This window comes from Ovis aries, chromosome 13 (assembly GCF_016772045.2).
Source record: "Ovis aries strain OAR_USU_Benz2616 breed Rambouillet chromosome 13, ARS-UI_Ramb_v3.0, whole genome shotgun sequence".
In the NCBI taxonomy this organism is placed as follows: domain Eukaryota; kingdom Metazoa; phylum Chordata; class Mammalia; order Artiodactyla; family Bovidae; genus Ovis; species Ovis aries.
Genome location: NC_056066.1, coordinates 24376538 through 24403380, shown reverse-complemented (window position 1 = coordinate 24403380; position 26843 = coordinate 24376538). Strand labels below are relative to the sequence as shown.

Genomic DNA, 26843 nt, shown 5'->3' with positions numbered 1-26843 from the left:
CTCGTGTCCATTGAGTTGGTGATGCCATCCAACCATCTCATCCTCTGACGTCCCCTTCTCCTCCCGTCTTCAATCTTTCTCAGCATCAGGGTCTCTTCAAATGAGTCACCTCTTCCCATCAGGTGGCCAAAGTACTGGAATTTCAGCTTCAGTTTCCAATGAATATTCAGGACTGATTTCCTTTAGGATGGACTGATTGGATCTCCTTGCAGTCAAAGGGACTCTCAGAATCTTCTCCAACACCACAGTTCAATAGCATCAATTCTTCAGCACTCAGCTTTCTTTATAGTCCAACTCTCACATCCATACATGACTACTGGAAAAACCATAGCCTTGACTAGACAGACCTTTGTTGGCAAAGGAATGTCTCTGCTTTTTAATATGCTGCATAGGTTGGTCATACCTTTCCTTCCAAGGAGCAAGCATCTTTTAATTTCAAGGCTGCAATCACCATCTGCAGTGATTTTGGAGGCCCTCAAAATAAAGTCTCTCACTGTTTCCATTATTTCCCCATCTATTTGCCATGAAGTGATGGGACTGGATGCCATGATCTTATTTTAAACCAACTTTTTCACTCTCCTCTTTTACTTTCATCAAGAGGCTCTTTAGTTCCTCTTCACTTTCTGCCATAAGGGTGGTGTCATCTGCATATCTTAGGTTATTGATATTTCTCCCGGCAATCTTGATTCCAGCTTGTGTTTCATCCAGTCCAGCATTTCTCAGGATGTACTCTGCATATAAGGTAAATAAGCAGGGTGACAATATACAGCCTTGATGTACTCCTTTCCCAATTTGGAACCACTCTGTTGTTCCATGTCCAGTTCTAACTGTTTCTTCTTGACCTGCATACAGACAGGTTAAGCCCGCAGTAAAATCTGACCAACTGGTGATGAATTGAGTATCACCATCTTTTCCAGATGGATATTTCATTCATTCTTTTTTTTTTTTTCAACTCATTATATACCAACTAGGCATTGGGACATAGTAGGAAACAAAATAAATTCCCTATCCTCGTGAAGTAATAAGCCTTCGGTTGCATAGACAGCAGAACTCAGACTGATATGATAAACGCCAACAAAGCAAAACAAGGCAGGATAAAGGGTAGAGAATGATGGTGGTGTGGTTCAGGGGATGGGGGGGCAGCGCTGGAGATGAGAGAAGGTGTGTCTGTGGTGATAATATTGATGCTCTTGGTACCTAAAGGAGGGGGTCAAGAGAGCCACGCTGGCAGCCAGAGGAAGAAGTTTCAGGTGGAAGGAACAGCAAACACAGGCAAACATCTGGAGGCAAAAGGTATCTTATCAATATGCACAGCACTATGGAGAAACCAGAGCAGACAAAGGGGAGAGTGGCGGAACACGGTCAGGAAAGCCCAGCCAGACCACAAGGATCTTGTCAATTTCATGTCAAGTGCTGTTGACATGAGAGATGCCGCAGTGTATTCACTGAGAGCTGTCTCAGTCTTAATGCCCTTTAATGTTTCTTAAGACTTTTTTTTTTTTTTGATGTGGACCATTTTAAAAGTCTTTATTAAATTTGTTACAATACTGCTTCTGTTTTATGATTTGGATTTTGGCTATGAGGCACATGGGATCTTAGTTCCCTGATCAGGGGTTGAACCTGAAACCCCTACACTGGAAAGCAAGGTCTTAACCACTGAACTACCAAGGAAGTACCACCCTTGGTAACTTTTTTTTTTCATGTTTTTATTTATTTATTTGGCTGCGTTGGGTCTTCATTTCGGCATGTGGGATCAAGTTCCCTGACCAGGGATCAAATCCAGGTCCCCTGCATTGGGAGCACGGTGTCTTACCCACTGGACCAACAGGGAAGTCCCCTACCTTTGGTAATTTAAAGGGAAAAAAAAATACAAGAGTGGCCGCAGCACAAAACTTTAACGCTCGGAAGATATTTGGAAACACTGCTGCATCTCATGCTTCTGAAGAGTTAACTAAGCTCATTAGAGTGGCCAGCCTTCCTGCCTGGTTCATCAGACCCTGCTGGCAGCTGGAATCTCGTGAATTATACCCCTCCAGCCCCTGGATCATGTGCTTGGCAAGCAGAGCCGAGGGGGGACTTATATATACCTTCAGAGCTGCTGTTTGATGGTCTGGATGAAAAATGGCCTCTTTAGACTGTGGGACTTTTCTTTGCTTAAAAGAAGAATGATTTCTCCAGGAACTCAGAGGAGGGGTGCTCTGGAATGAAGGGTGTCCTTGGAGGCAAACACATGTGAACGCTGATAATGTCAGGCGGTAGCCAGGGACAGGCCAGGACGGGCCCAGCGGGCACGCTGAACGGGGGCAGCCCCTTCTGATGCTGCAGGGGACGTAGGAACCCCTCTGATATATTGGGCAAGCCAGCACTTTCTCTCAGCCTCACTTTATCATCCAGAAAGGAACTTCATTCTTTAATAATCAGCTATTCAGTCTGTCATGATTCTCTTTAAAAAGAAAATGCAGGGATCCTATCGATGGACAGTCCTCTCCACATCCCCACCCCCCGCCCACAAAAGGTCTCCGTGGCCCAGAGGAAACGGCCTGCAATATTTCAGCTCCCGCTGAAAAGTTTTCTTTGGAAGGAAGCCGTGCTCTAGTCAGACAAACCCAGGGCTGAATCTCAGCTTATCTACCTACTACTGGCGTGTGTCCTTGGGCAAGTTACATACTTTCTTCAAGCCTCAGTCTCTTGGTCTGTAAAAAATAATAATTCCCTCCTTATGTGTAGGCTTTTGGGATTGGAAATTATATGCCTGTATCTTTACCTGTGGGCTTCCCTGGCGGCTCAGTGGTAAAGAATTCGCCTACCAATGCAGGAGACAGAAGAGAGGCAGGTTTGATCCCTTAGTTGGGAAGATCCCCTGGAGGAGGAAATAGCAACCCACTCCGTATTCCTGCTGGGAAAATCCCATGAACAGAGGAGCCTGGCAGGCTGCAGTCCCTAGGGTCACTAAGAATTGGACACGGCACACACTGCCACCTATAATCTTACAATGGAGGCCAATGAGTTCACTGTTGTCAGTGTTGGGGAAAGGTGGGAAAAGCCTCGGGCTCTCAGAGGTGAGAGGGTCTGCATGAGGCCCCTTACCAGATTACTGCCCTGGGCCTGGCAAAGAGAGCTCTCTCCATCTCAAGTTAGGTTTCTCATAGGGAAAATAAAGGCACCTTTGAATTTGGGTTGATAACCAGTAAATGACTGCGCAAATACCATGGCAAAGTTTTCAAGTTCCACAAAATTCTAAAAAGGACACATACAGAGCCTCACTTTGCTTCACTCTTTTGTTATGTCTAAAGTAAGACACACATACCCACTCATGCACAGACACACAACCTTTCTACTGTCTCGTAGCTATAGGTGTTATTGAGTGTTCTTTATCAGGAAGATGAAAGGGGTTCTTGGAAGCAGAGATGAGAGAAGACAAAGCAAAATAGAGTTTTATCAGTTTACTGTCATTAGATACCTTTTCTCCCCCTCAATATTGTGATTTTTAATTTTTTTTAACCTTCAAGAACTGTATTGTCCTTTAAAAAATAGGTTATGTAAAACCCAAACTTATTCAACTATCATTCCTTTCCAGAAAACTTACTCCTCCAGCTAACAACCACCAAACTGTTGCCTCTGACTCTGGCTGTCCCAAACATGGATTTCAGTAGGCCTTTCCTTGCACTAGCTAGCTTTCATCAGGCACAGGAAATGCCTTCCCAGGACATCCACCCATTGGGGAATAGTCTGATGGGTTTTCCTGATGATTTATTTATCAAGGAAGGAGGGAATGTGGGTGGTGGTATTCTCTCAATCTAGCCACTCATTTGAGGGAAAAGTATCTTTGAAGTTTTAAAAATGACTGGCCCAAAGGTCTACAAAAATCTTTTGAAGCTGCAGGAAGATGATTTTCAGAAAATTAGCATTTAGTCCTCTCCCAGGGAGGGTGTGTAGAAGGAAGGGAAACTGAATCTGCAGTACTCACAGGCGTGTCTCGAATCGTGCTTTTTATAAATGGTCTTGTCACCTTAGCCTCTGAAAAAAGAAGCAATAGTTCACCCAAAGAATAAGCAAAGGCTTGAGAAACTCTTACTACAGTTTCATCAGCCAGCCCTTTCCTGCTACAAGTAGGTGACTGCAGAGTTCAAACTCAGTGTTGAAAACACCATGGCTTAATATTACATTTTTTTTTTTTTTTACTGCTCCTGATTTCTACCATACTCTGTCAGATACCGTTTGCCTGTCCATTAATGACAGCTCTGCTATATCCTACAGATTGCTGGTCACTTTCCATTATAAAAAGTCCAAGCCAGTTGAAAACTCCAGTCTCATATCCAGTTAAGATCTCATCTCTTCTGTGCCCCAGCACAGGCTGGACTGTGGCTCTAGGGACACCCCGTAGGGATGGGACACAGTCTGCCTCTCACCTCCTTCACCTTTCCCTCCTCCAAAATTTGACTCCTCTGTGGGTTTGGGCAGTGAGAAGGGATCAGATGAAACCTCTCTGGGTGGTTTTCTTTGCTTCTAGGTCTAACACAGACAAGGTCTTAGCATCTACAGTATGACAGGATCCAAATGTGGCTCTTGACTGAATTTTCTGGCTGACTTTGCAGGGTCTATACATGGTTCCTGGAGATGGGAGAATAGGCCCTTGTTCAACCTCCCCTACCCCCACACAGCCCCCACTACCAGCAGCATTTCGCTGCCTCTGTCTCCACCCTAACCCCTAGCCCCATACATACATTCTCTTAGAAACCTGGGAGCCTTGTCTGCTAGTGGAGAGCTTTCAAGATGGTGCCAACCTGCTCATGGTCCATGCAAGAATCTGTCCATCCTTGCCACCATGGTACTGTAAGTCCCGCTGGCTTCATGGTCAGGTCTCTTCTCTGATTTGCTCTGCCATCTTTCTCCTATTTCCTTTCCCCAGGTCAACCAGGCACAGGAGCTGATGGGCTGGCCTGTCACCTAAGCAGACGTGGCAAACAAGAGAGATGCCAGTCTTCCCCTCTTTCCAGTATCCTTCTTTTCAAAGTCAGTCTTCCCTTGGCTTGAAGGTATGAACATCCCTTCTGTCTTCAGGGAACAGGCCCCTCTGTCGCAATGCATTCATGGAGTGGTCCCAGTGACCCCAGGAAACCCTTCTTTCCTCTGCTCCCCTTTCTGGGACACAGGTGTTGGTTCTAGTAGCTTGACTTGTTCTTCTTGAGGCCTTGGGGAAAGCATCTGCTCCCACCCGTTGGGGGTTATCTTTGGTGTGTGGGATACTTGAAAGCACTGTGTTCTCAGATTCAGTCCCTACTTAGGGATTCCAAGGGAACAGGAAAAAGGCCCAGTTACTATTCTTTCATATCACTAACCAAACATTTCTTCAAACTGACCTCCATCAAACCACAAGCCTTGGACTTCCCTGGCAGTCCAGTGGTTAAGACTCCAAGCTTTCACTGCAGAGCGGCACAAATTCAATGCCTGGTCAGGGAAGATCCCACATGCCCTGGGTTGTTCCCTCCTCCCTCCCCCCAAAATCCCACAAGCCTTTCCAGAATGATCAATTCATTCATCCACCTAACAAATATTTCTTGAGCGCCTTCCCTGTATTGCACACTGCTGGATGGACTAGGGATGTGGCAGCAAGCAGGACGGATGAGGTGATCTCTCTCAGCTCACATTCTGCTGGAAGTGAACACCTTAAGCAGACATGCCCACAAGATGACTGGAGATAGAGCTGAGTGCTCTGCGACAGTAACATGCAGGTAGAATGATGACGAGGAGAAGGGAGCAGCTAAGCCTGGTGGCCGGAGAAGGCTTATCTGAAGGGGAGATTGTTGAACTGGATCTAAATGATTCCCAAGGAGGGCAGATGCAAAGGCCCTGAAAGGAGAGTTTGTTTGGCATGTTGAAGGATTTTAAGATAAGCAGGTGGTGTTTTCCTATTCTTACCTTAGACTTAAATCTCCCATGATGCTTCTTCCCTTCCCTCTGCTTGCTCCAGGCTAACACATGAGATAAAGAATTCCACTGCCGGGGACTTCCCTGGTGGTCCAGTGGCTGGGATTCCATGCTCCCAATTCAGGGACCTGGGCTTGATCCCTGGTAGGAGAACTAGGTCCCACCTGTTGCAACTAAGAGTTTGCATGCTGTAACTGAAGATCTTGCATACTGCAACGAAGATTGATTATCTCATGTGCTGCAACCAAGACCCAGTGCAGTCAAAATAAATATTGAAAAAAAAAAAAAAGAACTCCATGGTTCACTCTGGTCCTAGTCCACCTTGAATATGTAAGGCCATTACAGCTGTGTCTTTAGACTTTGAGATTTTAGACATAAATGAGCATTTCCATCCATTTGTTTGAGTTATATGCTAGAAGTATCCTTATCAGTAGCTCTGGTCAAACTGTCACCCATGTAGATAGTAGCCACCAGGAAATGGATAAGCAGAGCTGTGAGGCTTCCTATGCCCAAAATCTTCCTAATGGGGTTTACAGATGAATTCACTTGCTTATTGAAGTTGGTGTGTTATACCTTAAAACATTATATAAATAAAAATATGTTATTGTGAGGCTTACTTACTAGGATGAAACGTGGATAATGAATAAAAAAGAAATAAGGTCCAAGAAAGCTCTAAGGTACCATTTCTCCAGTTGGTTTATTGCTTTGAAATAAGAGAACTCTCACTAGAATTGCCCATTTTGTTAAAGTTGCCTTCATAACATTCATGCCCCAAATGGCATATTTCTTAGAGACATGGAATTTTAGCACTGGAAGATATCTTTGAGAAAGGTTAAGCAGCATTCCAAATGCACGTGGCATTCATGATTGCCAGACTTGTACTTCAATTCAAACTTCTCTACTCCCAGGCCGCTCGTCTTGCCACTGCACTGCAGGACTCCTAAGCTGAGAAACGTTACCCGATATACATTATATCAAGCACCAGGGCCAACTGTGTTCTCAGCACACTTAGATTATTGTGGAAGCAGTCTTCAAGATGGCCCTCAAGGATCCCACCTCCCAATATTCACACCCTTCTAGAATCCCCTCCTAAAGGATACCAAGGTTGGTCTCTATGACCAACAGCATATGGCAGAAGTAATGGTATGCCACTTCTGAGCCTGGTTATAAAAGACTGTGGCTGCCATCATGGTCTCTCTCTCTTGAATCACTTACTTGGGAAAACCAGCTGCCATGGTGTGAGGATGCTGAGAGAGCCTATGGAAAGATCCACATGGTTAGGAAGCGAGATCCTCAGCCAACAGCCGGCAACACATGAATGAACTTGGAAGCACCTTCTCCAGCTTCATGTGATTAGCGCCCAGCCAACAGGTTGACCACAGCCTCACAGGAAAGCCTTAGCTTGAACCACCTAACTAAACTGACCCCAGATTTCTAATACAAAAAAAAAAAAAAAAAAGAACTCGTGAGATAATAAATACTATTTAGGCTGACATCTTGAGGGGTCACTTTTTGCGCAGCTATAAGTTAGCTGACAGGCACTGTTTTTCAGTTCTAAAGCATCCTCGGTATCACATGATGGGCTGTACCACTCAGGGATAATTCCATCTTCTCATCCTTTCTCACACAGGAGAGGGATGGAAAGACACTTGCCCTGCTCAAGGACCTGCCACAGCTTGGTCTCTGCCAACATGGATGTAGAGGGTAGAGGAGGGCCCAGCCAAATGCTAAAAACACTTCCTTAAGGACAACTCATGGCAGGTGTCAGCCTGTGCTCAACTTTCATTGAGAACCTGGAACAAAGACCTGGCAGTAGTTTGATGTTCACAGAGAAGAATGAATTTAAGATATGACTTTATGCAGACTTCCTTTAAACATGCACAGTCTTGCTGCTATTTTCATGCTTTTAGAGAATTGCAAATTTCCAGAGGCTGCTCTTTCCCTGTCCTGGATTTGGTGGAAAAGATTTTTGAAGATGTCAGTGAACTCAAAATTCATATTAACCATTTGCAGGCATGTGGACACACTTCTAAAAAAATCTTGCAATTTAGGGCATGGGATATACTTATGCTGGAGTGCCTTGTGTCTTAAAGGCACCTGAGTCATCCCACCCTGGTTTCTCTGCTAGACTATGTCTCTTTCCTTCTTCAGAGAAGAGTTTGAGTGCACTGAGATTCATAAAGCCTTTCTACAAAAATGCTCTCTAGTTAGTATCATTTCTTACCCATCTCCTCACCGCTAGACTTCAGGTATGAGTAGAATTGAGCTTGGTTCAACATCCCACTTGTCTCTGGGGGTGTCTGTCCTGGCTCCCCATATTAATTCTCTGACTTGAAGGATATTCAAGACTTTGAAGAGTGGGAGCTTAATAAATGTCACCAAAGAGCACCAGTGCTTGAGAGGCTGGCATGAAGGAAGGAGCTGGATAATGATCATTATGGGAACTCAACTTGGAGATGAACTTTCTGTAGGGTGACTTCACATATCGTGCGCTACCTTCTCAACTCTCCTGTGAGGTAATGGAGTGAGAGAGACAAGGAGGGGGAGGGAGAAGGTAGGAAGAGAAGGAGAGAGGGAGGGAGAGATGGGGGAGACAGAAGGAAGGAAGGGAAGAAGAGAGGAAGAAGGAAAGAGAGAAGAAAAGAAAGAAAAAGAAAGGAAGGAAGGGATGGAGGGAAGGAGGACGAGAGAAAGAGATAGAGAGAAAGGAGGGAAGGAAAGAAGAAAGAAAGAGGAAGAAAGCAAGAAAAAAGTTAAGAGGGAAGGAGGGAAGGAAGAAAGGAAGATCCGTATTTACCGATACACAGCTGGGGAGGTAGGCAGGAAAAGCGTTGTGTGCACTAGTAATGTCTTCCAAAAGTTAAAGCTCAAGCTTCACATAGTCAGAGGTGAAGGCTGGATGAGAACCAGCCGGAGATCTGACCAGCAGTGAGCTCTGAGGGCTATTGGAAGCTCTCTTGCCCCTCTGTGGCCTTTGCTCCCACAATGGCTGAAATCTACCACTACAATAAATGTTTGCATGCCAGTGATAGTCTTTTGAAACAAAAATACTCTTAGAAGTGTTAAGCTGCTTTCTGTTCTTAGTATTTTGTGCTGAAGGGGTTTACCAAAACACATTTCCTCTGTGTTCTGAGGGAATACGAGTTTATGGAAGAGGAGACAAGATCCCATCAAATTTAGACCAAGAAACAGCTTGTTATAAAGACTGATGTCAAAGGTGAAGCTGTTCACTTTTTGCAAAGCTTTCAGGTAAGGAACTGAAAGTCAAGGACTCTTAGGAATTTCAAATAAAATATTTGAATTTTAAAATAAGAATGTATAGACATGTGGGGGCCTGGTAAGTAATTAATGCTATTAAATTCAAGCACTTTGGGGACCACCATGTTGGTATTTCAATTTTAGCCACAGTAGAGCCAGGAAGTGCAAAAGTTGAAGTTCTCACGGCCAAAGTAATTTATCCCTATTACACACTCTTGACAGAATTCTTACAAGCCCTCAAAATTTGTGTCTCTAATATACTCAGCTTGCTGAGCTGCTTTTGCTAAAAAGGACATCACCGTTAGCCCCTTCTGGGCAATATGGTTACATTTTCAGCCACGTTAGGACTCATGGCATTTATTTTGCAAGGCAAAGAGGAATATCCATTTGTAGAACTTCTTGCGGGAGGTGGGGCCAAAATAGGACAGAGAAACCATTGTTTTACTTTTCTCTATGGAAACAGAGCACTTAAGTTTGACATAACAAGGCCTTTTTCAATTGGACGTTGAAATAAGAAAAGAATACCATTTACAAAATATCAAAAATGTGAAATACTTAGGGATAAATTTCACAGAATATGTATAATACATGTACACTGAAAACAAAATATTGCTTGAAAGGTTAAAAGGACATATGTAAATAGAGATATATACTGTGCTTGTGGGCTGGAAGATTTAATGTTGTCCATTTTCCCCAAATTGATGTATTCTGATTGACATTCCAGAAGGCTTTTGTATAGAAACTGACAAGATGGAGAGGACGTAGGATGGACAAACAGCTTTGAAAAAGAAGAACAAAGTTGGAGGATTAGCGCCATCTGATTTCATGACTGAATTATAGAGCCATAGTAATCAAGACAGTATGGAAATAGCAGAATGACTGACAAAGAGATTTGAGACTAGAAACTCCATAAATAGGCCTACATGTAGAATAATTTCTGAAAAAGACAGAAAGGAAAGTCTATGGGAAAGAATAGGCTTTCAACAAATGGTGCTGGAACAGCTGGATACCAAAAAAGCAAACAAAAACTTCAACTGGTATCTTGTACCAGATAAAAAAGTAGTACTACTTTTTATAAATCATAGACCTAACTGTGAAACCTAAAACTATGAAACCTCTAAAAAAAAAACAGAGGAGAAAAATCTCTGTGACCTTGAGTCAGGCAAAGTTTCCTTGGATCTGATACCAAAATCAAAATCCATAAAGAACAAATTGACAAAATGGACTCACCAAAACTTAAAATTTATGCTCTTCCAAAGACACAGTTAACAGAACAAAAAGATAAGTCAGAGACTGGGGGAAGATCTTTGCAAATAATGTATCTGATAAAGACTTTACATCTAGAATACATATAAACTGACATCTTAACTATTAAATATAGAGCTCGCAGAACCGAATGATAAATAAAAATTTAAAAGTGAACTAATGATTTGAACAGATACATCTTCAAAGAAGATATAAGGATGGAAAATTAGCACCCATAAATCTTCAACATAATTGTGCATTAAGGGTATACAGATTAAAACCACAAGGAGATACATTTTTTTAGAATGTTTAAAATCAAAAAGACCAATCATACCAAGGGTTGGTGAGGTAATGGAGCTATTGGAACTCTCCTACTCTGATCTTGAGTACATCAAATGGTACAAGCAATTTGGAAAGCAGTTGGAAAGTTTCTTAAAAACTTAAACATATACCTATCATGTGATGCAGCCATTCCTCTTCTAGGGTTTACTCAAGAACAGTGAAAGTGTTTTTAAAATGTACCTGGAATTTGTTTTAATCAAGCCTGGTAAGACACCCAGATGTAGAAATAACTGTCATGAAGGAAGATGATTTACTTACAGTTCCCTAGAACAGAAGGCATGGCTCAGCATGCTGGGGTGCCACAGCGGTAAGCACCTAGGTCAATCAGGAGGGGAAGATGCCTTTACTCTGTTTTTTTTTTTTTTAGAGAAGGAACAAATAAGTGAGGGTAAGCAGGCTAGGCAGGATTCAGGTTGACTAGTTTCAGCAGTCTGCAAAGTGTGAGGGTTGCTCCTGGTTGTCTAATATCTGGCCCTTGGGTAATTAGGGCAGGTGGAGAGTGGCTCAGCGTATGAGAGCACCAAAAAAGAGGCTATGGGGAGGAAGTGCTCTGGGTTGATTAGCTTGCAAATGAAATGCACACTTGACCAGAGGGGCAGTCACTCCAAGATGACCAGATGTCAGAACATCAGAAACACATGGTTAACACAGAAATCAGATGTCTGTTCAGAGACTTTGCATGAATGTTCGTATCAGCTTTGTATGTAATGGCCTCAAAGTGAAAATAATCTAAATATATGTCAACAGCTAAATGGATATATAGAATGTGGTATATCCAAACAATCGATTACTACTCAGCAATAAAAGCATACTTCCCTGATGGCTCAGACAGTAAAGAATCTGCCTATGACGTGGGAGATTTGGGTTTAATCCCTGGGTCGGGAAGATTCCTTGGAGAAGGAAAGGGCTATCCACTCCAGTATTCTTGCTGGAGAATTCCATAGACAGAGGAGCCTGATGAGCTACCGTCCATGGGATTGGAGAGAGTCAGACACAACTGAGTGACTTTCACTTCACTCCACTTCAATAAAAGGAAGAAACTATTGATAAATGCAACAGCATAGATGAATTTCAAAAATAATTATGGTAGGTGAAAGAAGGAGATAAAAAGGAGTATGTATGATTCAACTCATTCTAGAAAATGCCAATCAATTTATATCATAATTGTAAATGCCCAACACAGATCAGTGGTTGCCTGGTGATGAGAGGGGGATAGAGAGCGACATTAAAAATGAGAACAAGAAAAATTTGGGGCAAAGGCCGTGCCATCATTACATTGATGGTGGTGATGGGTTCATGGTATATACATATGACAGGTCTTATTAGATTGTACAATTTATTATTTTTTGAAGATGAATCTTTAATGAACTCCAGTAGAGAAAGACTTTCTGAATTTCAAAATGGGAGAACAAATCACTAAGGAAAAGATTGATAGGTCTGCCTGTATAAAGTTTGAGTGAATATTCCATATATCCTCAAATAGTACAATTTAAATGTATACAGTTCTGTAGGCAGTCATCTAGCAAAGGTGGGGCCAGAGAATGAACAACAGCATATAGGCCAAGGACTTCCCTGCCAGTCCAGAGCTTAAGAATTCACCGTGCAATGCAGGGAATGTGGGTTCAATCCCTGGTTGGGGAGCAAAGATACCACATGCCTCAGAGTAACTAGGCCTGAGTGCTGAAACTACTGAGCCCAGGCGCCACTAGAGAGCCTGTGCACTGAAATGAAAGATCCCGTGTGATGCAAGGAAGCTCCCGAGTGCTGTAACTATGACCCAACACAGCCAAAGAGGTAATTAAATTATAAATATATAAGCCAGTATCTAGGTCAGTGGAGTTACTTCCAGTCCTGATTAGACTGCAACAGGCACCTAAAACCTTAGTGACTCAGTCCCCCATCTCCGTAAATTACATGTGAGTGTTTATTTATATTATTTAGGTTTATTCCTAAAACCAAGGTGAACTAGAAATGAGTTCGAGAAAATGTGTAAAGCTCCAAGCCCTCCCGGAAGGAAGTATAATACCGTGTAACCACAGTCCACGTTTTTACTACTTCCCACGTTCAGAGTGAAATGTCTCTAGAAAACACAGAAAAAGATTCCAAACAGACATAACCGCAAGTGGTGTTCTTACCCTCCAAAGCATAAGCTGACCCTTTCTGGGCTGCTGTCGCAGCTGCTGGAAGATCCTCGGGTGCAGGATTGCAATCCTGAATGATACACGAAGGAACATTTGCTTCCAATACCAGCTGTAGTCAATCAACCCCAGAGTGAACCAGACAGTCAGTCCCCCAGCGAGACCTCATGGTGGAAGGGATAAAGGGCCTGCCTGAGATGGGCCCATTGACTTCAGGGTAACGGTTCGTGAAGGCGACAATAGGCCCTAAAGGCCCAAAACAGTGGGTTTTCACTCAGCAGGCACCCTTCTGATTAAGTCAGCTTTGTTGACATTCAAGAATTTGATTCTTTTCCCCAAGCAAAACTGTTCTGAGGTTTATTCTTAATTCCAGCATGTGTAAATTTGTTTCCTTTTCTCTACTGGTCATTCGAGACTTGTTCATTAATAAAGAATCTTGAGAGCATTCCACAATTTCTAGGAACAGATTGTTTTTAATGAGAAAAAAAAAATCCAAGCTTAAGAGTTTTCCCTTTTAACTAAAAGATTTGGCACTTCTTTTCAAATAAAGCAATACAATCTTTCTTGACAAAGAGAACTTGTATTTCTAAAGGGAATAGGAAGTACAAGGTTTTAAAGTTTATTTTTTAAAAAGTATTAGACAATAGATGAAAAAGGCATAATACGTTCTGCCTTATTTAGCCTAAAAGGAGATTTACTGGATGTGGAGGAAGATTGTGAAGTCTTACAAAAGTAATACAATCTCCCCTTGTAAAGGCTGTTATTACACTGAAAGCCACAGCCTATTTCTGTGTCCTTCATGCATAAAGAGCTAGAAAATGCTGTTTCACAAAATAAGAATTTTTTGGTAATTCATTAACTTTCAGTTTTGACACATACAGCAAATATTTTACATACTGATTTGCAAGAAAGGGTTTTTAAAAGGCTAAGTACTGATCCAGTAAATGAGAAGGAAAGGAAGATGGGACCTGGTGCTCTTTCTCTCTCTGTGGATATTTACCACAATAATAACATTTTATTTTTACAGCGCCTCGCTACCATTTGCAATCTGGGCATTACAGAAAATGCATGCTAGTCAAACCAGAGATTAAAATACATAAAACCACATCAGAAGAAAATCATACACTCATTGCACGATATACTCAATGCTGAAAGAGAGAGAGACAGAGAGAGTTTATTACCCATCTCTAAGAACCAAAGTGTTCTTCTATTTGCAGGGCAGGAATAGAGCAACAGATGTAGAGAATGGTCTTGTGAACATAGTGGGGGAAGGAGAGGGTGGGATGAAATGAGAAAGTAGCGCTGACATGTATTTACTACCATCTATAAAATAGTGGGAAGCTGCTGTATAGCACAGGGCGCTCAGCTCAGTGCCCTGTGATGACTTAGAGGCGTGGGATGAGGGGATGGGAGAGCAGTCCAAGAGGGACGGGAGATATGTATGCATATGGCCGATTCACATTGCTATAGAAACTAACACAACATCGAAAAGCAATAATACTCCAATTAAAAAATAAGTTAAAGAAATCTAAAACTTAAGAGGAATAAAAAAAAAGAACCAAAGCTTTCTTGAGACATTGGAAACTAAAAAGTAAGAGGGAGAAAAAGGAGGCAGAACAAGAGAGAAAGGCTGTTTGAAAGCTATTCTAACTTAAAATGTCAGGTCTGACCTATGGTCACAAAACTTGATTACTCTGGTTAACAGTAAGGGGTTTAACTTTTATCTGGAAACTTACAAGGTTGGGGTTAGTATAGAAAAAACAACAGATCTGGAATTAAATTCAAGTCTTAGCACTGCGACTAACCCCATTGTGTGACCTATAATAATTCACCATCCCTTTTGGCCCTCAGTTCCTGAGCCTATAAAATGAGGGGACTGAAATAAATTCTTCCCTTGGGTCTATGTAGCATTATTTTTATTTTGTTTTTCACTTTTTGGCTGTTCTGGATGGCTTGTGGAATCTTACCCAGCCAGGGATTAAACCCTCAACCTTTGCAATGGAAGCCTGGAGTCTTATGCACAGGATCACCAGGGAAGTCCCTCTATGTAGCATCATAAGCCAATGGTTCTCTGGTGAAACCGCACAGAAAACTAATAGTGCTTCCAGCAAAGGATCCTCAATGGGACAGTCAGCAAAATTTAGGGAAGAAGTTAAGCAGAGAGGAAGGCAGACATATTCTTTCCTGAGATAAGAGAGTATTCTTTCTCCAGAGAGCTTTTACATCATCATGAAGCGCTCATGCCCGCCTATTCCTGACAGCATGGGATCTGTCCTTCTGGTATACATGTTGCAGCATCGTATTCTTGGGACATCCCTCTTCCAGCTTGCATCATGAAGCCTCAAAGCATGCCTAGCACACTCTGGATGCTCAATGAATGAACTCCAGGAAGATCCTTCCTCAGGTCAGATTCTAGCCCTACCTGGAGCAAGTGACATTAGCAAGTCACTTTCCCAGTCTCTCAAAGCTTCAGTCTCCTGATCCTTAACATGAGGTTTTTATTCAATTAGGTAAAAATATGCAAAATTTGATCTGAGCAGCGCAAACTACTGTGGAACTGCAAGGTATGTGATGTCTGTCTTTACAAAACTCTTATAACAGATACAAGAATTGTGACACTTTTCTAGGACTTGGGTCTAGCAAATTGCCCCAAGCGTGTCTCCCTTCTCTGACTTGTTATGTCTGTTCAGCTCCAGGCACAATGGATCTCAGAACCTTTGGGATAGTCTCCAGGAACTGGAGGTCTGATCTCAGTTTCTCCAGTCTTCCAAGACTTATCCCCCAGATCATCTTACTCCTGACCCCTATGGGTAACAAGCTTGTCCATATCAGGTGTGAGCTTGAGACTCCAGAATTCTCAAGGTTGCCCCGACCAGGCTGGTCTCACCTCTATGTCTACCAGGAGGGAATAACACTCTTCAGCTCCAACTCTGAAATCCTCATGGGAAAATGATGCCCTCTTTTAAGATGTCAGCTCTATGAGACTATCCACTTATGAGAATAAGCTACTGGGAAGGCATGAAGAGCCTAGAGAAGGAGGGAGAGAGAGACAGTCCTGATGACAGCGACCTTGGAGGCAGCCCAGCTGGATGCTGATAGTTACTGTTGTTTAGTCCGTAAGTGGTGTCCAACTTGTTTGCGACCCCATGGATTGCAGCATGCCAGGCTCCTCCGTCCTCCACTATTTCCTGGAGTCTGCTCAAATTCATGTTCATAAGTAGGCGATGCTATCTAACATCTCATCCTGTACTGTCTTCTCCTTCTGCCTTTTACAAACAGTTCTATCAAATCATTCACAACTGGCCTCTACAAAATCCAGGAGGTCTTTGCCACAGAGAAACTGAAGACCAAGCAGTAATCAGGGTGTTTACAAAATGCAAAGATTCTCACTCTGGCACAGAATAAGGTTTTCTGTGTCAATGACAGTAAAAACTCACTGCAGTTTTCATACGGTTTTTTAAACACACAAATGAGCTCAATGTCTGAGGGTCAGAAATAAACATTTTATAGAAATGAAAATATATATTTGGATACAAAATAGCATACATTTTTTTCTTAGTGCAATTAAATATACGTAAGTGGGAAAAATACTAAGCTTAACTTTAGTTTTAACTTTAGAAACCCATGTCTTTCTATTTACATGTAAAAGATTACCATCAGAAGTAGCAATTCTTCAACATAATACTACATAAGTGTTCTATAAAATGCAGTTCAAATATGTGCAAGAAAAAATTCAACTCTATTCATAGGAATGAATGCTGTAGTTAAGAATGCAAAAGAGTAATTTAAAACCGAGAAAAAAAATCTCCTTTAGGGATAAATATTCCATATATGGTTTTTATTCAAAGGCAACTTATTTTTAGGAAGCTGGAGAGAAAATAAATTTCTTAGCTCTTTTGGACTTCTATGTTCAAAAGTGACTATTTAAGCTAATATTTTAACCTTGTATTTTTTAAAACCAGTGTTTCATCAATACATACTTTAAGTTTAATAGCTTTTATTTTAATTTCTAAAATATGTCATTGCAAAGTGGATCTAGTCATAGAGTATAAAGTTCTTTTTTCAGATGACTAAATGATTTTGTTCAACATACAACTCTGGCATTATGATGATTTTACCACTCTTTAAATACAATGCATCTGAGGGACAACTTACTCTCTAAGACTCTGTGATATTTACTGGATCCTTCCAAGAATTCCCAAAGTGGTGCTTTTAAGGTTTAGAGAGGCTCTCTAAGAATTTACAATATAGATCATTTTAAGATGCTTTTCTTTTACAAAAAAGAATGTGTTTAGAGAAATAAAGACAATCTTCTCTTCACCCCCAACCCCCAACCTTACTAAATTACAAAAATAAAAAAATTACATTTGCAAACTTTCCAAAGGAAACAGGGTGCTTGTTTGATCTCTGCAATGAAAACGGTGGTAGAACAGAGCAAGATGCTTGTATTTATCAGTGAGCAGAAGCTACTATCTAGACCCTTCCAGAGCTGTACAGAAAGTACTTAAAACTGCGGATCCTGGGAACTCACCAGATCATTTTGTACTGGAATCAGAATCTCCAGGGATTTTTTTTTAAGCAAGGTCCCTAAATGATTCCTAGGTTTACAGAAATTTGTAAGCCAAAGCATGTGATGTTGAAGAGACAGAGCAACTCTCAGATTCCTGAAGGAGCATCAAGTATTTTCCAAATGTATCCTTTGCATGACTTTTTTCTTCCTCCATATAAGGGAGGTAGAGAGGTGGGTCGTTGTGACTTATCTCCTCCCGCCTGGGTTCAACAGACAGAGGCTAGGCTACTGTGTTCACCTTGTTTGATATTCTAATCAGGGAATTAATAAATTTTGCAGGGTGGGGAGTTGCTCTGCATGGTTTATGGGATCTTAGGTTCCCAACCAGGTGAACACTGACGGGCCCTGGAAAGTGAAAGTGCCCAATCCTAACCATTGGACCACCAGGGAATTCCCTAATAAATTCTTGATAATAACCAGACTGTGTCCAGTTAAGGACTCAGTTTCTTCATAGATCAAATCTGGCAATCATGCCTGCATTCTTTTTGCAATAACAATTTCTAAAAAGTATTTCCTAAGTTCTCTATAAGCAACTTAGAAACTTAGTCCATAAATGATAATGGGCAACTTTGGAATTCTCTTCAAACATCAAATGGTATTCTCACCAAATACTCTGAGAGGTGCTGAACAAATAGAAAAATGCATGTGCAGGCATGATTTTGTGTGACTCAATCATTGCATCTTTTCTGACCAAAGATTCAGTTCAGGTCAGTTCAGTTCAGTCACTCAGTCGTGTCCCACTCTTTGTGACCCCAAGAACTGTAGCACGCCAGGCCTCCCTGTCCATCACCAACTCCCGGAGTCCACCCAAACCCATGTGCATTGAGTCAGTGATGCCATCCAACCATCTTATCCTCTGTCGTCCCCTTCTCCTCCTGCCCTCAATCTTTCCCAGCATCAGTGAAGTGAAATCGCTCAGCCGTGTCTGGCTCTTTGCGACCCCATGGACTGTAGCCTACCAGGCTCCTCTGTCCATGGGGTTTTCCAGGCGATAGTACTGGAGTGGATTGCCATTTCATTCTCCAGCGGATCTTCCCAACCCAGGGATCGAACCCGGGTCTCCCACATTGTAGACAGACACTTTACCGTCTGAGCCACCAGGGAAGTTGCATCAGGGTCTTTTCAAATGAGTCAGCTCTTCGCATCAGGTGGCCAAAGCATTAGATTACAAATGCAAAATTAAGTGTTTGATTCTTATCACAAGGAGATGCTTGTCTCCTTTCCTAAACTAAAGGTTGAATTTCTTACAAAGGTGGAAAAAAAGGGAAAAGAAAAAGAAACTCATACGTTGGTTACTCAGTCAACGCTTATTTTCTGGCTTTGCTTTCCTTGAAATCTTGTCTATGTGATTCTTCTATAACAATGAATAGCCAGAATAGCTCTTATGAAAGGTCTGCCTGTATAAGTGTGTTCAGTTCAGCTCAGTCGTTCAGTCGTGTCCGACTCTTTGCGACCCCATGAATTGCAGCATGCCAGGCCTCCCTGTCCATCACCAACTCCCAGAATTTACTCAAACTCACGTCCATCGAGTCGGTGATGCCATCCAGCCATCTCATCCTCTGTTGTCCCCTTCTCCTCCTGCCCCCAATCCCTCCCAGCATCAGAGTCTTTTCCAATGAGTCAACTCTTCGCATGAGGTGGCCAAAGTACTGGAGTTTCAGCTTTAGCATCAGTCCTTCCAAAGAACACCCAGGACTGATCTCCTTTAGAATGGACTGATTGGATCTCCTTGCAGTCCAAGGGACTCTCAAGAATCTTCTCCAACACCACAGTTCAAAAGCATCAATTCTTCGGTGTTCAGCTCCTGACTAATCTCAGATTATCAACACCTGTAGGTATTTGTGAGCAAAGCCTGAAACTCCAGTGAAATAGACAAGGAAGAATAGAACAGTTATCCTTCACCAAATTGTTTAAGCTTGTTATCCTGGTTTGCTAACAATTCAAGACCTGTTTGTGTAACTGCTGCCCATAGGGCAGAGATAAAACAAACAGGAACTGCAAAGGTAGGTTTGGGAGACTCGGGTGTATTCTTCTGGGTAGCTCCAAAAGAGAGCCCCTGCAATGTTCAGTCTCACGCTAAAGCAAATTCCAAAGCGCTGATCTGCATCGAAGACTCAAATAAGATGATAATCATTAACTCAAATGAGCTCCCTGTTCACAAAACCGTTGTGACCATTTGGCAGCTGTAAATAACTCTTTGTCCAGGATTGGAAAACTCTCGGAGAAGCAGGATGTATAAATTATGAAAGAAATGAGAGGTGGGCTTAAAAGAGATACATGGAGTAACCTGGAGGACACTAAAAGTCAGGCTACCAGAGGCCCTAAGGAAGAAGTAAGCACAAAACATCTAAAAATAGCAGAGCTGGAGGAAACGGTTCCAGAGGGATTTGATCTGCCATTGTACTCAAATCCTGCCATTTCAGTTCAAATCTATAAAAAGGCATCTTGTAAAAATACTTCACCTCCTTCCTATCTATTCAGTAAAGATACTGATTACACATCCTGTTTCATACCGGTAGTCCTTACCACCCAGATTTCCATATTTCTTACTTTATAAGGTCAGTCTCATGTTACATTGCTTTCTGTCTGTGAATTTACATGGATCACAAAATCGAGTCAATAGCATTTCCCCTTCTCATCCTTGCAACCAACAGAGGAGGCTTGACGGTACCGCTGATGTGAGGCTGGCAAATAGATTTAAAAATCTGCATCCTTTCTACTCTTATCAGGGCTCACTACACATTAAGTTTTGCTTTTTATCTTTTATTTCCTTTTCCCTTTGCTTTACAAGAGAAGCTACATAAATATTCTTTTGCTCCGTTTTCTTCACGTTAATCAATTAAAGGCTTCTGAATGACCAACATGTCACAAATGACAGAAAAAGTGAGGTACAAACTTTGAAAATTTAGTCCCTCATTGAAGTTTGACAAGTACCCTACTTTTAAATTTGAGCGTATGCATGAATAAAAATAAAATTCTTTATTTAATAAACTTTTCTCTGATCCTTTACATTTCCATTTTTTTAAACAAGTATATTACATTACGATACTGTATTAGTTTCAGGTGTACAGCAAAGTGATTCAGTTATATATATAAATATCAGAGTATTTCCATTATAGTTTATTATAAGCATTGAATATAGTTCTCTGTTCTATACAGTAACTCCATATTGTTTATCTATTTTGTATTTTATTTTACAAAAATGGCAATTTTTATCTGTTAATCCTATAACTCATATATCCCTCCTCACTTTCCCTTTGGTATCTGTAGGTTTGTTTTCTACGTCTGTGGATATGTTACTGTTTTGTAAATAAGTTCATTTGTACTATATTTTAGATTCCACAGGTAAGTCATATCATATAATATTTGTCTTGCTCTATCTTACTTCACTTGGTACAATAATCTCGAGGTCCATTTATGTTGTGGCAAATGAAATTATTTCATTTTTTAAGGCTGAGTGATTTGTTGCTGTTCAGTCGCTCTAGTCGTGTCTGACTCTTTTGCAAACCCATGAACTGCAGCACGCCAAGCTTCCCTGTCCTTCACCACCTCCTGGAGTTTGCTCAAGCTCATGTCCATTGAGTTGGTGATGCCATCAAACCATCTTGTCCTCTGTCTTCCCTTTCTCCTCCTGCCTTCAATCTTTCCCACAATCAGGACCTTTTCTAGTGAGTCAGCTCTTCGTATCTGGTGGCCAAAGTATTGGAGCTTCAGCTTCAGCATCAGTCCTTGCAATGAATATTCAGGATGGATTTCCTTTAGGATAAACTGGTTGGATCTCCTTGCAGTCCAAGGGACTCTCTAGAGTCTTCTCCAACATCACAGTTCAAAAGCATCAATTCTTTGGCACTCAGCCTTTTTTATGCCCCAACTCTCACATCCATAACATTACTGCTGGAAAAACCATAGCTTTCACTATATGGACCTTTGATGGCAAAGTAACATCTCCGCTTTTTAATATACTGTCTAGGTTTGTCATAGCTTTTCTTTCAAAGAGCAAACATCTTTTATTTTCATGGCTATAGTCACCATCTGCTGGAAAAGGCAATGGCACCCCACTCCAGTACTCTTGCCTGGAAAATCCCATGGACAGAGGAGCCTAGTAGGCTGCAGTCCATGGGGTTGCGAAGAGTTGGACACGACTGAGCGACTTCCCTTTCACTTTTCACTTTCATGCATTGGAGAAGGAAATGGCAATCCACTCCAGTGTTCTTGCCTGGAGAATCTCAGGGACGGGGAAGCCTGGTGGGCTTCCGTCTATGGGGTCGCACAGAGTCGGACACGACTGAAGTGACTTAGCAGCAGCAGCAGCAGTCACCATCTGCAGTGATTTTGGAACTAAGTAATATTCTATTATATATGCACACACATATATTAATATATATATTCACACACGCATTCTTTATCCATTCCTCTGTTGATGAATCCTTACGTTGCTTCAGTATCTTGGCTATTATAAACAGTGCAGCTATGAACATTGGGGCGTGTGTATCTTTTCAAATTAGAGTTTTCATCTTTTCCAAATATATGCCAGGGAGTGGGACTCCTGGATCATATGGCAACTCTACTTTTAGTTTTTAAAATTCTAGTTTTTTATTTACCATTGGATCCTTTGTTTCTTCACTTCTGCAGATTGTGCAGATTTACTTTAATGATGCAGATAGCCAACATGTGTGTTACTTTTTACTCATCTAAAGTCTTGCTGCTCACATAGGAGGAGGTCAGGTATGTAAGGAAGACCACCCTCTCTCAGTGGTGACTGGCTGAACAAATCAAACTCTGGTTCTTGGTGAGACTGAATATGGGACACACAGGGAAGCTTCCCTAGGAAATTATGGCTGCCAAGTAAGTAGAAGCAGAAGGCAGCCAAGTCCCTAACATGGGAGCACATGTTGACGAGATGACCAGATAACCACGTCACTACAGCTGTTGTGACCAAAGGGCAGCAAGACTGCAGCTGCATCCTGCGTGGCCTTCCTGTTCCACCAGGTTTCCCCAAAGCTATGGAGACACTTCCCTCCACATGTCCTTAGTTAACTTTAAACCTTCTTCAACTACTGTGCCCTTTGCAATCCTGAAGAGTCTATGTGAAATCTAGGTGAAACAACCAGAGAACTGCTCCTTACTATTTCTCCTTTCTGCCTTACTTTTTCTTTTTTTTAAAGATTATTATTAATATTATTTGGCCACACTTAGAGGCATGCAAGCTCTTAGTTCCCAGACAGGGGATTGAACCTGAGCCCCTTGCAGTGGAAGCATGAAATCTTAACCATCGGACTATCAGAGAATACCTTACTTTTTAATGGTGCAAGAAAACATTTCTAGCATGGTATAGATTCATGGCTGTCTCCTATGGTGGAGTTATGGTACTTCTGGTCTTCAAGGTTAGTACTAAATTCTTTCTCTCTGTGTATATGCTGGGTTTTTAGTATCCAGACCAGTACATTCATAAAGGCACTAATCTCAATTATTAAGACTCTGCCCTCATGACCTGAGTACCTCCAAAAGGTCCCATCAGCTTGGTGATTAGAATTTCAACATGTGGATTTGGGGGTACACAAATATTCACCCCGCAGCAAGGAGTCTAGCTTTTCTGCTTTGTTTCTACCCTCAGAAAATGTGTAGTCTGCCCACCGAGTAACCCAGTGAGAGGGAAAAGGGACCCTTGTGCTTTCTATTTTGTGTCTCAAATTGGAATTCATTTTCCAAGAGAAATATGATTGGGTGTGATAAGTTTCCATGGTCCAGCTTAGTTATAGATTGAACAGATCCTCAAAGGATAGCCTAGGAATCTTATTATTTATATTGACATCATTGTTATGGGTTACTTGGTTCTAAGTTTTAAGAAGTCAATTAAAATAACATTTAAAAAACAAATATAACAGCTCTGTAAGCTTGAACTATATGCATATATTGATCTTGGCTCCTTCTGAATGATCAAAAGTAGAGATCAGATTCAATTTGCTTTTATCATCTATGTCTTTTTGGCATCAGAAGTTCGATGGGCCTCAGATTTGTATTTGTGAAAGGACAGTGGCTGCATATCATTAGACCACAGCTGTTTAATCTAGTGGCTTAACTCAGAATTCAGTGGAAATATTCTGGAGTCATGATCTGACCCTCTCCAATGGAATCCTCTGAGGGTTAAGAATGATGCTATTTTACAATGCTAATAACCATCTGAGAGCGAAGAACACTGCTAATAAATTCTCTGCTCAACCAACCCAGATATTAAATCCTGTTGCAAAATTTAACATTAACTCTCCCTATACTCCTTTTTTTTTTCCCAAACCATTTGTTCTGGAAGAAAGAATCATTTTCATTATTGTCCACAATACATCTAAAGTTTATTTCTCATGGAGGTATTTGTTCTTCTGTTATGTCTTTTTAAAAAATCTGGCTGCCCTGAGTCTTATTTGAGGCATGCAGGATCATGTGGAATCTTTTAGCTGCAACATGTGGGATCTAGTTCCCTGACCAGTGATTGAACCTGGCCCCTGCACTGGAAGCACAGAGTCTTAGCCACTGGACCACCAGGGAAGTCCCATTTGTGACTTTACAAGTTTGCCAAAATCTCTTACCCAAAGGTTTGTGTGTGGATGTGTGCTCAGTTGCTTCAGTTGTGTCTGACTCTTTGCCACCCTATGGACTGTAGCCCTCCAGTCTGTCTATGGGATTTTCCAGGCAAGAATACTGGAATAGGTTGCCATGCCCTCTTCCAGGGGATTGTCCTGACCCAGGAATCGAATTTGCATCTCCTGTGTCTCCAGCGTTGCAGGCAGATTCTTTACTGCTGAGCCACTAGGGAAGCCCACCCAAAGTTTCAACATCCTCTCAAAGAAATCACCCAGTTCTTATTTCTCAGAGCATTTGCCACGAAGTCATCAAAGCCCCAAGGGCCTCAACAGAGATCCCAGAGATGTGAGCGTGGAGTGACCTGTGTCCAAGCAACAGGTCAAAGGAGGCCAGATGCCTTCTAACAAGTTTCCCAGTTAGAACTCACTAGCAGTGCTTAGAGCACCTTCTCCCACTAAACACCTCAGGGCATGAATTCACAGTCAGGGCAGGACAACTATTTCATTTCAGTTTAAGATTTTGCTTTTCACTAAGTCCTGAGCAATCCTTCCCCCAACTCAAAAGAAACAAACAACAATCCCCCACCCACCCAACCAAACACTTCTCTTTGTGCAGTTTTACACCAGGCAGGCAAGATTATTCCTCAACACGAGAGGACTCTCTGGACTTTGTACAGGAGATTCTTTAACCCAGAAATCATTCATCCTATTTCCAAGTGGCTGTCTGTCCTTCCCCTCCTCCACACTCTCTCCTGTCCACAGACCTCTGTCCACTTACAGTCTGGGAAGACAAGCATTCTACCTGTTTGTGCATTGGACCATTTCATTCCCATCACTGAGTAAATCCTCAGGAGACCCTTGGAGAAAGATTAAATTTCTTAATCAAGTAACTCCTTCCATTATCTAATTTAACATTCCAGCACTGCCCAGTGACTGCATGAAAAAGATTAGTGTGGATGACTAGACAAATTCTGTGATCACCTATTACAAATTAAATATTTTGAAGTTGGAGAAGTGGAGGAGGACAATTTTTTTCTGCAAAATTGTGCCTATTGTTCTCAAATATGCAAACTATATTATGAAGACTACTAAAATTCTGAGACTGTTTTTTAAAATTATGCTGTCATAACTTAATAGCAAAATTAATTTTTTCTCATAGAAATCCTAGCCTTTGGGACTTCCCTGATGGTGCAGTGGATAAGAATCCATCTGTCAGTGCAGGGGACATGAGTTCCATTCCTGGACCAGGAAGATTCCACATGCCCTGAAGCAAATAAACCCATGCGTCACAACTACTGAGACTGAGCTCTAAAGTCCGCCAACCACAACAGCTGACCCGGTATGCTGCAACTATTGAAGCCCTCGCATGTTAAGCTTGTGCTCTGCAACAGGAGAAGCCACTGCAATGAAAATTTCTTGCACTATAACGAAGGGTAGCCCCCACCTGCTGCAACCAGAGAAAACCAGCATGCAGCCACAAAGATGCAGCGCAGCCAAAAAAAAAAAAAGAAACCCTGGTCCTTATGACTACTCATGATATTACTCATTTTCTTTTTTGCTATCTATTTTACATATGATAACATAAGTTTCCATGTTACTCTCTCCATACATCTCACCATCTTCTCCCCTCTCCCTATGTCCATAAGTCTGTTCTCTATGTCTTTTTAAATCAATACACAATAAAATGGACTTTTGTGCATGTGTGTTCCAGGAATTTAACAGTTCTTTGAATTCGTGTATGTGTGTCCCCAGTTGCATCCGACTCCTTGGGATCCTTTGGACTGTCGCCCACCAGGCTCCTCTGTCCATGGGATTTCCCAGGCAAGAATACTGGAGTGGGTTGCCACTTCCTTCTCCAGGGGATCTTCCTGACCCAGGGATTGAACCTGCATCTCCTGTGTCTCCTGCATTGCAGGTGGATTCTTTACCACTGACCCATTGGGGAAGCTTTTGGCTAAGATCAAGTGTAGTATCTTTGAATTTAAACATACATAGTTTATGCAACTGTTACCACCATCAGGATACTTAGAAGTTCTAACATCCATTGAAATTCCCTCTTGCCATCCAGTTGCAGTCATAACCCCAACACCTAACCACTGATCTTCTGTCACTACACTTTTGGTTTTTGAGAATGTCTTACAAATGGAATCATATATTAGGTAAACTCTTTTATCTGGCTTCTTTCAATTAGCATAACTACTTTATGAGCCAAAGTTGTTTGGTATACACAAGTGTCAAAATTTGATGCCATTTTTATGGCCAAGGACTATTCCCCTACATGTACTGTAAAACAATAAACAGAAACCTCAATTAAATTGAGTTGGGAGGGGGACTTCCCTGGTGGTCCAGTGACTAAGACTCTGTGTTTCCACTGCTGGGGGCATGGGTTCAATACCTGATGGGAGAACTAATATCCCACATGCCAAGAGGCCAAAAAATAAAATAAAATATTAATAAATTGGGCCAAGATATTTCAAAAATACTATTTAGAAAATAGAGTTGGGAGACCCAAAGAGGGAGCTCTCACACCCTGTGTTGATTGCCCAACAGGAAGGTCTGTCAAGGCTCAGCCAATGACAAACCACAGACTCTCTGTTTATGTAGCCTTCCCAACTTCCTTTTCCCCTCTAGAAAAGCATTTCCTTGCGTTGCTCTTCCAGGACTTGTATGCGGCTTGCAGACTCAGATTGTAATTCTCTGCTGATCCCAAATAAATCCATCTTTGTTGGAGAGATACTTGGCATTCTATTTGTTTCAGGTCAGCAGTATTTATCACAATATGTTTAA

General features: G+C 41.7%; 1 protein-coding gene across 13 annotated transcripts in view; it reads right to left on the bottom strand.

The window, feature by feature from the left end:
• KIAA1217 (KIAA1217 ortholog) overlaps window positions 1-26843 on the bottom strand; it is an 815860-nt gene that overhangs the window by 383290 nt on the left and 405727 nt on the right. The window lies entirely within an intron of this gene.